General features: G+C 54.7%; 1 long non-coding RNA gene across 1 annotated transcript; it reads left to right on the top strand.

Annotated features, from left to right (window-relative positions):
* Nucleotides 1–5130: 5130 nt before the first annotated feature.
* Nucleotides 5131–7990, top strand: LOC137844077 (uncharacterized). The gene is made up of 2 exons (XR_011089799.1): nt 5131–5996; nt 6972–7990. It is a non-coding gene; the product is annotated as an uncharacterized lncRNA (long non-coding RNA).
* The last annotated feature ends 2770 nt before the right edge of the window (nt 7991–10760 follow it).

Here is a 10760-nt window from a genome sequence, read left to right as displayed (position 1 = left end):
AAGTGCCGGGCTTGGGGGTCCTGGGGGGGCTCTCTCAGCCTTTCCTTCCCAGCTGGAGAAGTTCCCAGGTGCTGTGAGGATTCCTGGGGCTGTTGCAGCGCAGGTTGGGATGTGCACCCTGTAGCGTGGGTTGGGGTGACCAGGCTGTGGTGTGGGTGCTGGAGGTGCTGGAGCAGCCACGGTGACCTGGAGGGGCTGCCCTGGGGCTCCCCGGCTTGCTGGGGCTCCTTGGCTCGCACATCTTCAGCCCCAGCACTGTCCGGATGCTGCCTCTTGCTGCTTGTAACGGGACTGATGGATGCAGTTGGCTTTGCTCTTCCAACCAGCAGGAGAGCTTGGAGGTGTTTTCCATCTACATCTGGGCCTTCCCCAGCAGCTCCCCTTTCCAGCAGCTCCAGTTTGCTCGCAGTTCATCAGAGCTGTCGCTTCGAGCGCTTCTTGGCCTGGGAGGCTCCTGCGTTGGGCCAGGTAAGACCAGCTCGCCCTGCCTGGGTCCCCGTTTGTGTGGGTCCTGTCACTTTTTTCCTTCCTGCCCTTGAGCATCTCTGCACTGAAGCCCGTGGGGACGGGGTGCTGTGCTGCAGCTCTGCTCCATGCCAGGCTCCTGGCCCTGGCAGCCCCGAGTTCCCCCTGCCCCCAGTTCCTGGTGAACTGGAAATGTTTGCCAGGGGCTCTGTCTCTTATTAAGCCAGCTTACTTTATATATATAAATATTTAATATTATATATTTTTTTCCTGTTATGTACATGGTTTAAGCGAGGCCCATGCTGCCAGGAGGGGCAGGAGGAAGAGCCTTAGCAGTGACCACAGGGACAGCATCCCCGCGTCGTGGGCGGTGGCTCCACGCAGCACATGTGACAGCTCCTGGCAGCACCAAGAGCATGGAAAAAACGTCAGGAGATGTGGATGGGAGATGCACCGACTGAAAAGCTTGTGTCTCTTATATCTTGCATGTTGTGTATGGTGCTGAGTGCTTGGCGCAGCACCCCAAAGCCAAAAGTCAGGTCCTTGCCTTCGCTGCAAGGTCGTGCCTCGTTCACTGTATTGGGCCGGGGGATGCAGGTTGGCACGCTACTGCTTTTGATGAAGTGTTTTAGCAGTGGTGGCGCTGAGCACGCAGCAGTCGTGAGGGGAAGGCTTTGGGATCGCTCATCCTGCTCCCAGCCAGTGCATGGGCTGCTCCGAGGAGTGCTGCTGCGGGATGCTGTTGTGCAACGGGGCAGGAAGGAAAGAAGTCAAATCCCACAGAGGTGCTGCAAGAGAAAGAGCGAAGGAGCTCTGGAGACCTCCTCCTCTTGCAAAAGCCAAGGAGGGAGGAGTCATTTTCTTCAGCTGCCATGTTCCAAAACAGTGAGCTAATACTTAAAGCCCTGACAGTAAGTCATGCCCATGTGCACAGTGCAGATCGCTCTGCAGAAGCGGAAATGGGGACTGCACAAACATGCACAGCATTGAGAGGTGTGAAGCGCAGGTTAATTTTTCCAAGGGCTCAGCCCACGGCTGCCGTTAGCGCTGATGGGCTTGCGCAGGTTCAATGTTTTGGAAAGAAGTTTTTTATAGACAAACGTAATCCTAACAATAAAAACCCAAACGTTGTCTTTGCGGGGCGGGGGGTCTGAGGTTTGCATTTCCTTTATTACTGAAAGCCAGTTCTGGAAATCACAGAGCTTACTGACACAAACCTCAACTCCTGCGTGAAGGCTTGCGGCTCGAAACGTCGTTTGGGGAGGGAGATGCGGAGAGCGGAGCAGCTGGCTCTGCAAAACCCATCCCAGCCCTGTATGGGCACTGCAGGTCTCGTGGTGGTGGTCACTGAGGTTCCCTGGAGTCTCCTGTGTCCCCCCCCATTTCTCCAACCTGGGGCTGGAGCCTGGTCCTGGCTTTGGGCTCTGCACAGCTTCACCCACCCGGCAGCGGCTTCTCCTCTCCTTCCCCACACAAATCCCTTCGTGGGGGCCCTGCACACCCTGCAGCACGCTGCCAGACTCTTTTTTTGTCACTGCTTTCATACAGTCTGCTAGGTGGATGAAAACAGAGGTCTATTTTCTGTAAAGATGTTGATACTAAAAGGAATAGCTGGGTCAGTGTGGGCGTTGGGTGAGAACAGACTTACTCATACAGGGCGATATTTTGTTGCTTCGGGTTTGAAAGCAAAATTTTTAGACAGATTTGTTCACAAAGTGCTGTAAATAAATAGGCTGAAGAGGAGAGAAGAGGGCAGCCATGAGCTGGGGAAATGCGTGACGGTGTTTGCTCTCCCGTGCAAGGTGAGGATGAAAAAAAGCAGTGTGAAGGAATACAGCTTTTGGGGAGAGATGAGACCAGTTCTCTACCTCATGCTTAGTAAAAATGCTCAAAGGGGATCTCAGATAAAATCGCTGAGCAAAGGCTCTGTTGTGTGGCAGGGAGAGGTGGTGGCCACCACTCCTTGCATGCCCTTCCAGCTGTGCTGGGAGCAGAGCACAGAAACCCGGTGACATGGGTGCCGTGGGGGTGTCCTGGGCCAGGCTGGGGCAAGGGTGGTGGGCTGGGATTTTGGAGATCCCAGTGCCCCCGGTGGGTGGGTGCCCCCACGGCTCCATGTACCCACAGTCTGGGTATCTCGGGCTCTCCAGCACCCAAAGGTGCAGGGTTAATCCTCATGCGGGATATACCCGAGCCTTCTGGTATGGGCAGATCCCATGTTACCTTGCAAGTCAGCCAAGCATTACCCTGTTGCTGTTTCAGGGCGATATTTCCATTCCCCTCAGCCCTGCTGAGCAGGTGACATCCCGCAGCCCCCACACCGCATGTCCCGGCCCCAGCTCGGAGGCTCCCCTGCACCCCAGGGTGCGAGCAGCCCCTGCTGCGGGGTGCAAAGGGGGCACCTGTGGGGAGGCAAGGCTGGCGAGCTCCTCTGCTTTCCCCTGGGCTCTGTCGTAGCAGACCTTCCTCCCGCGGGGAGCCTGCGGTTTGTTCGGCAGCAGAGAGCTCCCCTGGGGCAGGGCGATCCTGCAGCATCCTCGCACCGCTGGTGGGGACCCAGGCCACCGGTGGGGGGACTGGGACAGACTGGAGCTTTCAATAATGTATTTTTCTCTTCCCACTTTTCAGCGTCAAAATGCTCTGAAGACGCAAGTGATTTGGGAACAGGAGGAAGTTGTCCGGAGCCAAATTTGTGTCTTTGTTTGCTCCTCAGTAGCTTCAGCGGGTCAATACCAACACCATGATCTCCGTACACCTGTAGTGATGTTAAACAGTGCAGCCTGACCTTTGCTTGGCCTTAAAGAAGACATAGATGGCTAATTTCAACTAGAAGCTGAAGATGAGCGACCATGATAAAGGGCAACGAGATGAGCAAGAGATACTCTCGCATGCTTACTCTTTATGAAAACACCTCAAACATAACTGGAAACCAGGAGTGGTAGCACAGACGATGGCAGATAAGCGCTGTATCTCACCCCCACCCCTCAGCAGACTGTCAGCACCTCGGGCTGATAACGACGGGCAGCTCCGAGGTGCTGGTGCCTTGGAAATGTGTGCTTGTCCCGGCCCGATGGGGACACCCAGCCAGGCCTCCTGCCACCAAAGCATGCCTCAGTGTCCCTTCCTTCAGCAGCTCCTTGGCCACTGCTCTTGTTTCTTCCCAGAGCCAGGACCAGAGCTGGACGTCCTCCCAGGGCCTGTTCCCTCATCGCCCTGGGCCTGTCTTCAGCCTTGGAGGAGGCTGCAAAGGGCACCGCTGGGCTCTGAGGGCTGCGTTTTGTAGCTCCAGACACAGAGCAGGCGTGGGCCCGAGCGCAGTGACAAAACCAGGAGGCAGCTTCCTCCCCGAGGCCTCCCTCACGTGGGGCTTGCCTCTGAGCACGTCGGGGAGGGCTCAGAGCCTTTCTCCTGTGTGTCTGGCTTACGGCCTAACTCCTCCGTGCCTCCTTCCTTCACGTTACACCCCGTCCTGCCCTGGGGCCTCTGCCCTGACTTCTGTGAGGCTGGAGCTGGGTCCTGCCCCTGCAGCTGAAGCTGCGGGATTTCAGGTGGTGTTATTGAACTTTGAGGGTTCTTGTCCATGGCGTACGTATGTGCGATGACGTAGCTGCCCAGCACTTCGAGTAACATCGAGGGACTGTACGTGTGACCTGCTGACTCTGAAGGAATATGTGAAAGATTCACTGCATCATTTTAAATTTTCAGTAGTTGGTAGGAAAATAAACGCTCTCTCCTCACCCCACCTTCTTATTTTTAGCAGCAAACTTCCTGCTGAGGAAAAAATATATATATTTCACACCATTGAGGGGATTGGTTTTGATCAAAAACCTGGCTCTGCTCCAGGTAGCTGATCAGTGTTTGCCACTACCTGAGAGATGAATCACAACGATCTCGTTTCCTTGTCTGCCGATGCCAGAAGTAGTTGCTGCTCTTGCAGGGACAGAAGTGGGGCCCGGGGAGCTTGCAGCTGCTGCTGTTGGCCAACGCTGGCCATCCCCACGAGGACACGCCGTCCCACGAGGACACGCTGTCCCCAGGGCCACCGGGGTCATATGGGACAGGCAGGCACGTTGTGCAAGGGACACAGACAGGGATCAGAACGGAGCAGGACCAAGCAGTTTTGTATAATAGACCATTTTGTTCATGCCCCTACTTTTCTTATGACAAGGATTGTGAGTTAGAGTAGATATTTTTCCACGTGTATACTACCAGTACTGGTAAACCTGTTCTCAGTGTAGTGGAAGCTAACCATAGCCTTCTGTTGGCCACGTAGGCTTTGCAGTTTGTTATATTTCCAGTCTGTTGGTACCCCAGGTGTGCCAGGCCTTCGAGCAAAGCCTAGATATTGCCTTGGTGATGTTTCAGAGCTGTTCTGTTAGCTTCCAACCTGCTGGTGGTCTGTGCTGGGGGACATACGGATGTCTCTGTCCCAGCACCCCACAGCCCCTGCAGCACTGAGCCTGGAGGTAACCCCAGGAGGTAAGGGAGAGCTTCAGCCTTCCCTCTGGGAGCATCAGGTCCCATTGGAAGCTGCACTACACGAGTCCTGGACTGACTCCATTTGTAGTGCCTGCTCCAAAGCCTGGCTGTGATGTCTCTTCCGTGGTTTAACTGCAGGCTGCCCTTGCCCCAGCTGCCTTTCAGACCTCACGGGTCAGACCTTGTTATCAGGAGCTGGTGTTAAGCTGCATGATTTAGAAATGCAAAGCTCTTTGTGAGAAATCAGGTGATGGTAGTGTTTTTCTAAGAATTGGGATTGGGGTCATCAGAGGGTTGTCAGGATTTCCTGCTGTGGTGCTTGGAACGACCAGTGTTGGCACAGCTAGTCGCTTAGTGCTCACGAGTGCCAAATTAGTAAAGGACCAAGCATTAATCTTGCTTGATCCTGTGGTTAGACGAAGTCTGCTGAGTGCTTGCTGTAAAATCAGAGACTTTGGGCAAGGACATTTCCAGCACAGGTTAAGGCAATGATGACTGATTGGTAATTTAAACTCAGCTGTAAAAGTAGCATGCCCAGGAGCATTAAAGCAAGCTGTTCAGTGTGGGTAAGGTGCTGGAAGTGGGAAGCTGTCAGCAGGTTGTAGAGAGGGTGTGCGGGATGTGCTGATCATAGGAGTTGGGGTCAGCATTGCAAAAGATTCAGGAAATGACTTTTCAACTCAGGGGAAAAGAAACTTGGCACTGTCAAGAAATGAACCTTGTAGTCCAGCCTCAAAATACTGAATTGCTTGGAGTGGAAAAGAAGATTTTGTTGCTTCAGGGTGTGATGAAATGGTGGAGGGAAGCTGTCAAGAGGCAAAGGGTAGCACAGCACGGAAAGCAGAGATGTGAAATGAGAACAGGCTGGTGCAGACAACTGAATTACCATCCCTAGCCAACCAAGGTTTTGTACTGACTTTGTGGGCTGGGATCTCCATCTCCTTAATCAGAAAGCCCAGGGAAGCACTCAGACTTGGGAATCCAAAGAGCTGATGTGGCTGGGAAATAATCTGGTGATTTTCCTTCCTTCCACCGTATTGTTGTCTAACCAGGTGAGTCCCTGCACCTGAACTGTGCTCTGACCCTTTCACAAAATTATGGGTTAACAGTTGGAATGGGACAAAAAAGGTCACGGGGTGCATCTCTCTGTCCTATGTCAGCCTGCTGCTCACCCTGACAGCTCCTGTAAACCACCTGGGGCTCGGTTTCGACACCAAACGCTGAATCCTCCCCGAACCCTCAGGATGTATCAGGATAAAGTGATTTAGAGCTAAAAAGAAAGCAAGTGGCTGCTGTTCCTGTTAGGTGGCTGCTTTGCCAGCCTGCCTCTGGTCTCTGTATTGCTGAGGGTAACCAGCCCTTAGTCATTGTGAAACCACCTGCGTGCGGAGGAGACGGCGTGCTGGGCGCCGCTGCGGGGCGGGCGCCGGGGGCTCGGCGGGCGTGCAGGGCCCGGCACGCCGCATGGGAAAGGAGCTTCGCTGAAAGCGGGCGCCTTGCTGAGAACCGGCCCCTTCGCTCCCGAAGCTCCCCGCGCAACCCCCGTGCACCAGCCGCAGGTGCGCTGGGAGGAATCGCTTCGCTTTGCACATCCCGTGGCTCCTTTTATCTGGCCGTTTTGCTCACGATTTGCCGTCTGCTCTGCGCGGTTTCTGGGGCAGCAGCAGAAGCTGTGCAGGGGCTCCTCCAGCCTGGTGTGTTGGGGTTGATGCCCGTCACCACCGACTGTGTGCGCCCCTTGGGAATGAGAGCCTGAGACGGAGCACAGGAGGCAGCGGTGGTGCTGCTCCTTTCTGCTTCCCCATGTTTACAGGAGCACTGCACATGGAAAAGGACATGGGTGGCTCTTCAAGCTTTATTACAGTGGAGCTTTGCTGGTAAACAGTAATTATGGAGAAACAAAATGGAAATGGCCAGGTGCAGGGCTCTACCAATGACTGACATGCTTGTTTTCTGATAGGGGTGTTTCATGGGGTTTAAATGCACATTTTTTTTTCTTTTCTTTTTGCCTTGGTGTGGAGGAATAGAGGAGTTTGTGACAGGAACCCACAGAGCTCAGAAAAGGGCTAGGACACAGTCTGCTGCATGGTGTTAGAGGAGAAACCCTGCTGTTGGGGCAGCTGGTGAAATCTTTCCTCCCAAAATTTTTGCCCTCAAATCTCAAAGTCTACAGAAAACGGATGGCTTGGGCTTTTTCAGGGCACAAGGTGACACTTGAGCTGTTTGAATCCCCAAGTGAGGAGTGAGGCTTGTGCCTACAGAGCCTGGAGCTGTGCGGGGTGCCTGGTATGCAGGGCCTTGTCTCCAGGCAGGCATCTGCCCGCACACGCCGGAGCAAACATCACCGGTCCTTGGGAGCAGCAGCATCCGCTTGTATGTCACCCCTGCAAGAGCCCTGCTCGTCACCCCACTGAGACCGAGAGTGAAAAGGCAGCTCGTAATCCCGAGAGCGGGCAGGGCTGCTGCAGGGACAGCCCCATGCGTCAGCCCCCACGCCACAGGGTGTAGCACCACCGCCCGTGCAAGCCTCTCGCTATGAGACAGCCGGAGCCGCTGCTCCTCCATCTTACGGGTAACGCTGCAGCACAGATGAATAGGCGTTGAGCTTAGATTTCACTTGTTGAAATACTGAAAGTGGAGCCCCACAGAGCGGGGTGGGATTGGTGCCTGCTCGTAGGCTTTGCCCTGTCTCGAAAAGGATGCTCGGGTCTCGTGCACGTACACCGCTGGCTCTGCAGAATGCTGGCACTGGAAATAAGGATGAGCCCTTCCCAGAACCAGGTCCTGAGCACTAGCAGCATGGTGCCATTCTGCTGCTGGCTTTAGTAACCCCGCTGCACCACAGGCGAGCCAGGCTCTTGCCACCACAGCACAAATAAGAAAGTGCCAGCCCGCGAGCCCCGTGCGCGCTTCCTCCAGTGCCGCGTGTGCTGTGCTGGGGCGTCCTGCTCAGCGCTCTCACTGCTCCTGACCTCTTTCATGACAAAAACCCCATTTTCAGGGTCACGTGGTGCTGAAATCTAGGGCGCAGAGAGTCATTAGTGGCCTGACTTGTTAAAAAAGTTAAATAACAAGTGTTCACTGTAACCACAGCAGAAATCAGGAAAGATCTGAAAGCTTCTGCAATTTAAAAAATGTTACAAGCAGTGCTTGTTTCATTTGGATTTGTCCAGTTAGGGCTTCAGCGCCATTGTACCACCAAAAGGAAGTTTTCTGAAGCGAAAAAAAAAAAAAAAAGCAGAAGAAACTGCTCCTTCAGGAGGCAGATGCTCTCTGATGAGTTGCCACTCTTGGCATGTTCCTTATTTCAAGTGAAATTTATAGCCACGAGCAGCTGACGCTCGGGCACTTCTGAAGTCCTCAGGAGCTTTATCCCTGTGTGCATGTGCTCATGCAAGAGTTGCAGTGACGTGACTGAAGTGCTATTGAAACCACTGACCTGTCTGTGCAAACCCTGCGTGTGTGCTCTGTCTGTTTTCTGCGTTCTCCCAGAACTGGGCATCTCTCTGATGAACGCCGTGGAAGGACACGGTGACTGCCTCCATCACGGCACCTTGCGGAGAGCTGCCGGTGCTGGGCTGGCGAGCCCGTTCCCATGCCCGCTGGCAGTGATTCATCTGCTGCGGCTCAGCTGGTTTCACCGTGAAAATCCCTGCCTACGTGATGGCATGATTGTGCAAGCCTGGACTTCTGCGGCCCCGCTGCGCTGTTCCTGTCCTGGTCCCGTGCCATGGCGTGTGCCCTGCGTTCATGGGGCTGCAGGGAGCAGGCGGCTCGGAGCAGGGGCTGGGCTTCTGCTGAGCAGCCACCGGCTGGACTTTTTAAAGAAGGAAATAAGAAATTGGGAGCTTGTTTTTGGCTTTACCCCCTGAAGGAAGGGGGTGCCTCTGGAGGATGGGTCATGGTGGGAGCCAGGTGTGGGTTTTTGTGCTGCGTTACGGCAGGCTGGATCAGCCGCAGCGCTCCTGCTGGGTTCGTGGTCTGGCCAGATCCTGACCCCTGGCTTGCTTCATGCTTTGGGAGCTGAAGGTCTGGTAAACCTCCCCTGGTTGTAGACCAGATCTCCAGTTCTTTTCCTCCAGGGTTTATATATGTATATTAAATATATATTTAACCCTAGAAGTGGTTTAACCACGTGCAACCCACACCAGACTGAAATCTCTGCGGCCCCCTGTTGCCAGCCAGGAGGTGCGGTGCTGGGCCTGGTGAGCAGTCGGCACGGGGCTGACTCAGGCTCCCAGGTAGCGGGGCTGCGTGTCAGGAAGCCTCTCAGGCGGCGGGGTAAGCTATCAGGAAGGAGTTACCCAGCAAGGAAATAATTTCCTTCTGTGGGATTAAAAAAAAAAAAAAAAAGAAAAAAAAAAAAAAAGAAACAACAAAGAGAAAACCGCCATCTCTGAGATCTGTGAGACTCCTGCGCTGTTACTGTAACACGCAGACTGACGCTGAGATTGGCAGGAACTACCTCAGCACTACGTGGTGTGGGATAACGTGCCGCTGCCTCTGGCGCAGCAGATTTCGGGGTGCACGAGCAGCACTTTTGCTGAGCCCAGCACAACCCTACGGGGCTGCTCCCTGCCCCCATCCCAGGGCTGGGTTTTGTGCACCAGAGGTTAAGAAGCGATGGATGGAACAGAGGCACAGGGAGGGACACATTCGTGAGGGTGAATTCAGCTGAACAGGGCTGCGGGCAGAGAGATCCATGCTGAAGGCATCTCTGAGCTGCCGGCAGAGCCTGGATTTGGCCTGCTGGGGGACATCGCCCTCACAGTCTGAGTTTGCTTTGTTTGTGCCACATGGTGTGCAGGGAGCGCTGTCCTGTTTGGGTTTGCAGAGGGGGTGCAGTGCCCAGGGCCTCGTCCTGAGCTCACCTGGCCCCGGTGCCGTGCCCTGGGCTCGCTGCTCCGCTCATCTCACACCAGCTCCAACTTCACGGAGCTCATGCTGCGATGCCATCCCTCCGCCATGGTAAAAAACTTATTTTATTGTCTTTTTCCCCTCAAACACTGGTGGTTTTGGTGTGTGCTGGTTGACACTGGGACTCATGGTGTCTCTGCAGGGTGGCCACGGCAGCACCTGATGCACGCAGCAAAGCCAGGCCAGGACACAGCCCGGGTGGTGCTGCTCTGGGTTGTGAGCCGCAGGGGATGGCTTGGAGCGGTGCCTCGCGTATCTCACTGCAGGCCATGCAAAAACCTGGGGTTTTCATTTTTATTTTTATTTTTTCCCCTCCAGTTTTTATTTATTTTTAAGGTCATGCCTCCCAGGAGGGAGGGATAATTGTGGCCCGAGCTGACCCTGCAGGGGCTGCCTGAGGACACAGCCAGAAGTGAATCACGGCGATCGCTCCCTCGCTGGCCGTTATTGCTCTATGACAGACGCTGGCTTTGGTTGCCCAGGCAACTTCTGCTGGGTTTTCCAGAACACCCTTCCTAAACCTTCTTGGAGATGAGGCATGCACTTAGTCATAGGTGTGTTTGTGCGCTTTTGTCTCCCGGGTCCATGTCGTGATGCAAACCTCCCCGTGTTTTGGTGACAAATGGCACAGACGCGTTCACACACAGGGTGTATGGAGACCTGGTGCTCGGTGCCCTGCCACTTGTTTCCCTCTCCCTTGAGTCAACCCGTGCCTGGGAGCCCTGTGGCACCTTTCTGCCCCCTGCTTCCTCACCCAGTTTGGGAGGAGCAGGGCTGCACCTCCGCACTGGTGGCCCTGAGCAGCGTCCCTTGCAGGGTGCTGACCTCTCTGCCTCAGCCGCCTTCTGCACCAAGCGGCTCCTGTAGCGCCAGGTAACTGGAAACCTTTGTTCTCCATA

The sequence above is a fragment of the Anas acuta genome, chromosome 24 (assembly GCF_963932015.1).
Source record: "Anas acuta chromosome 24, bAnaAcu1.1, whole genome shotgun sequence".
In the NCBI taxonomy this organism is placed as follows: domain Eukaryota; kingdom Metazoa; phylum Chordata; class Aves; order Anseriformes; family Anatidae; genus Anas; species Anas acuta.
Note: the sequence above shows the minus strand (reverse complement) of the source record. Positions and strands in the feature narration are given on the sequence as shown.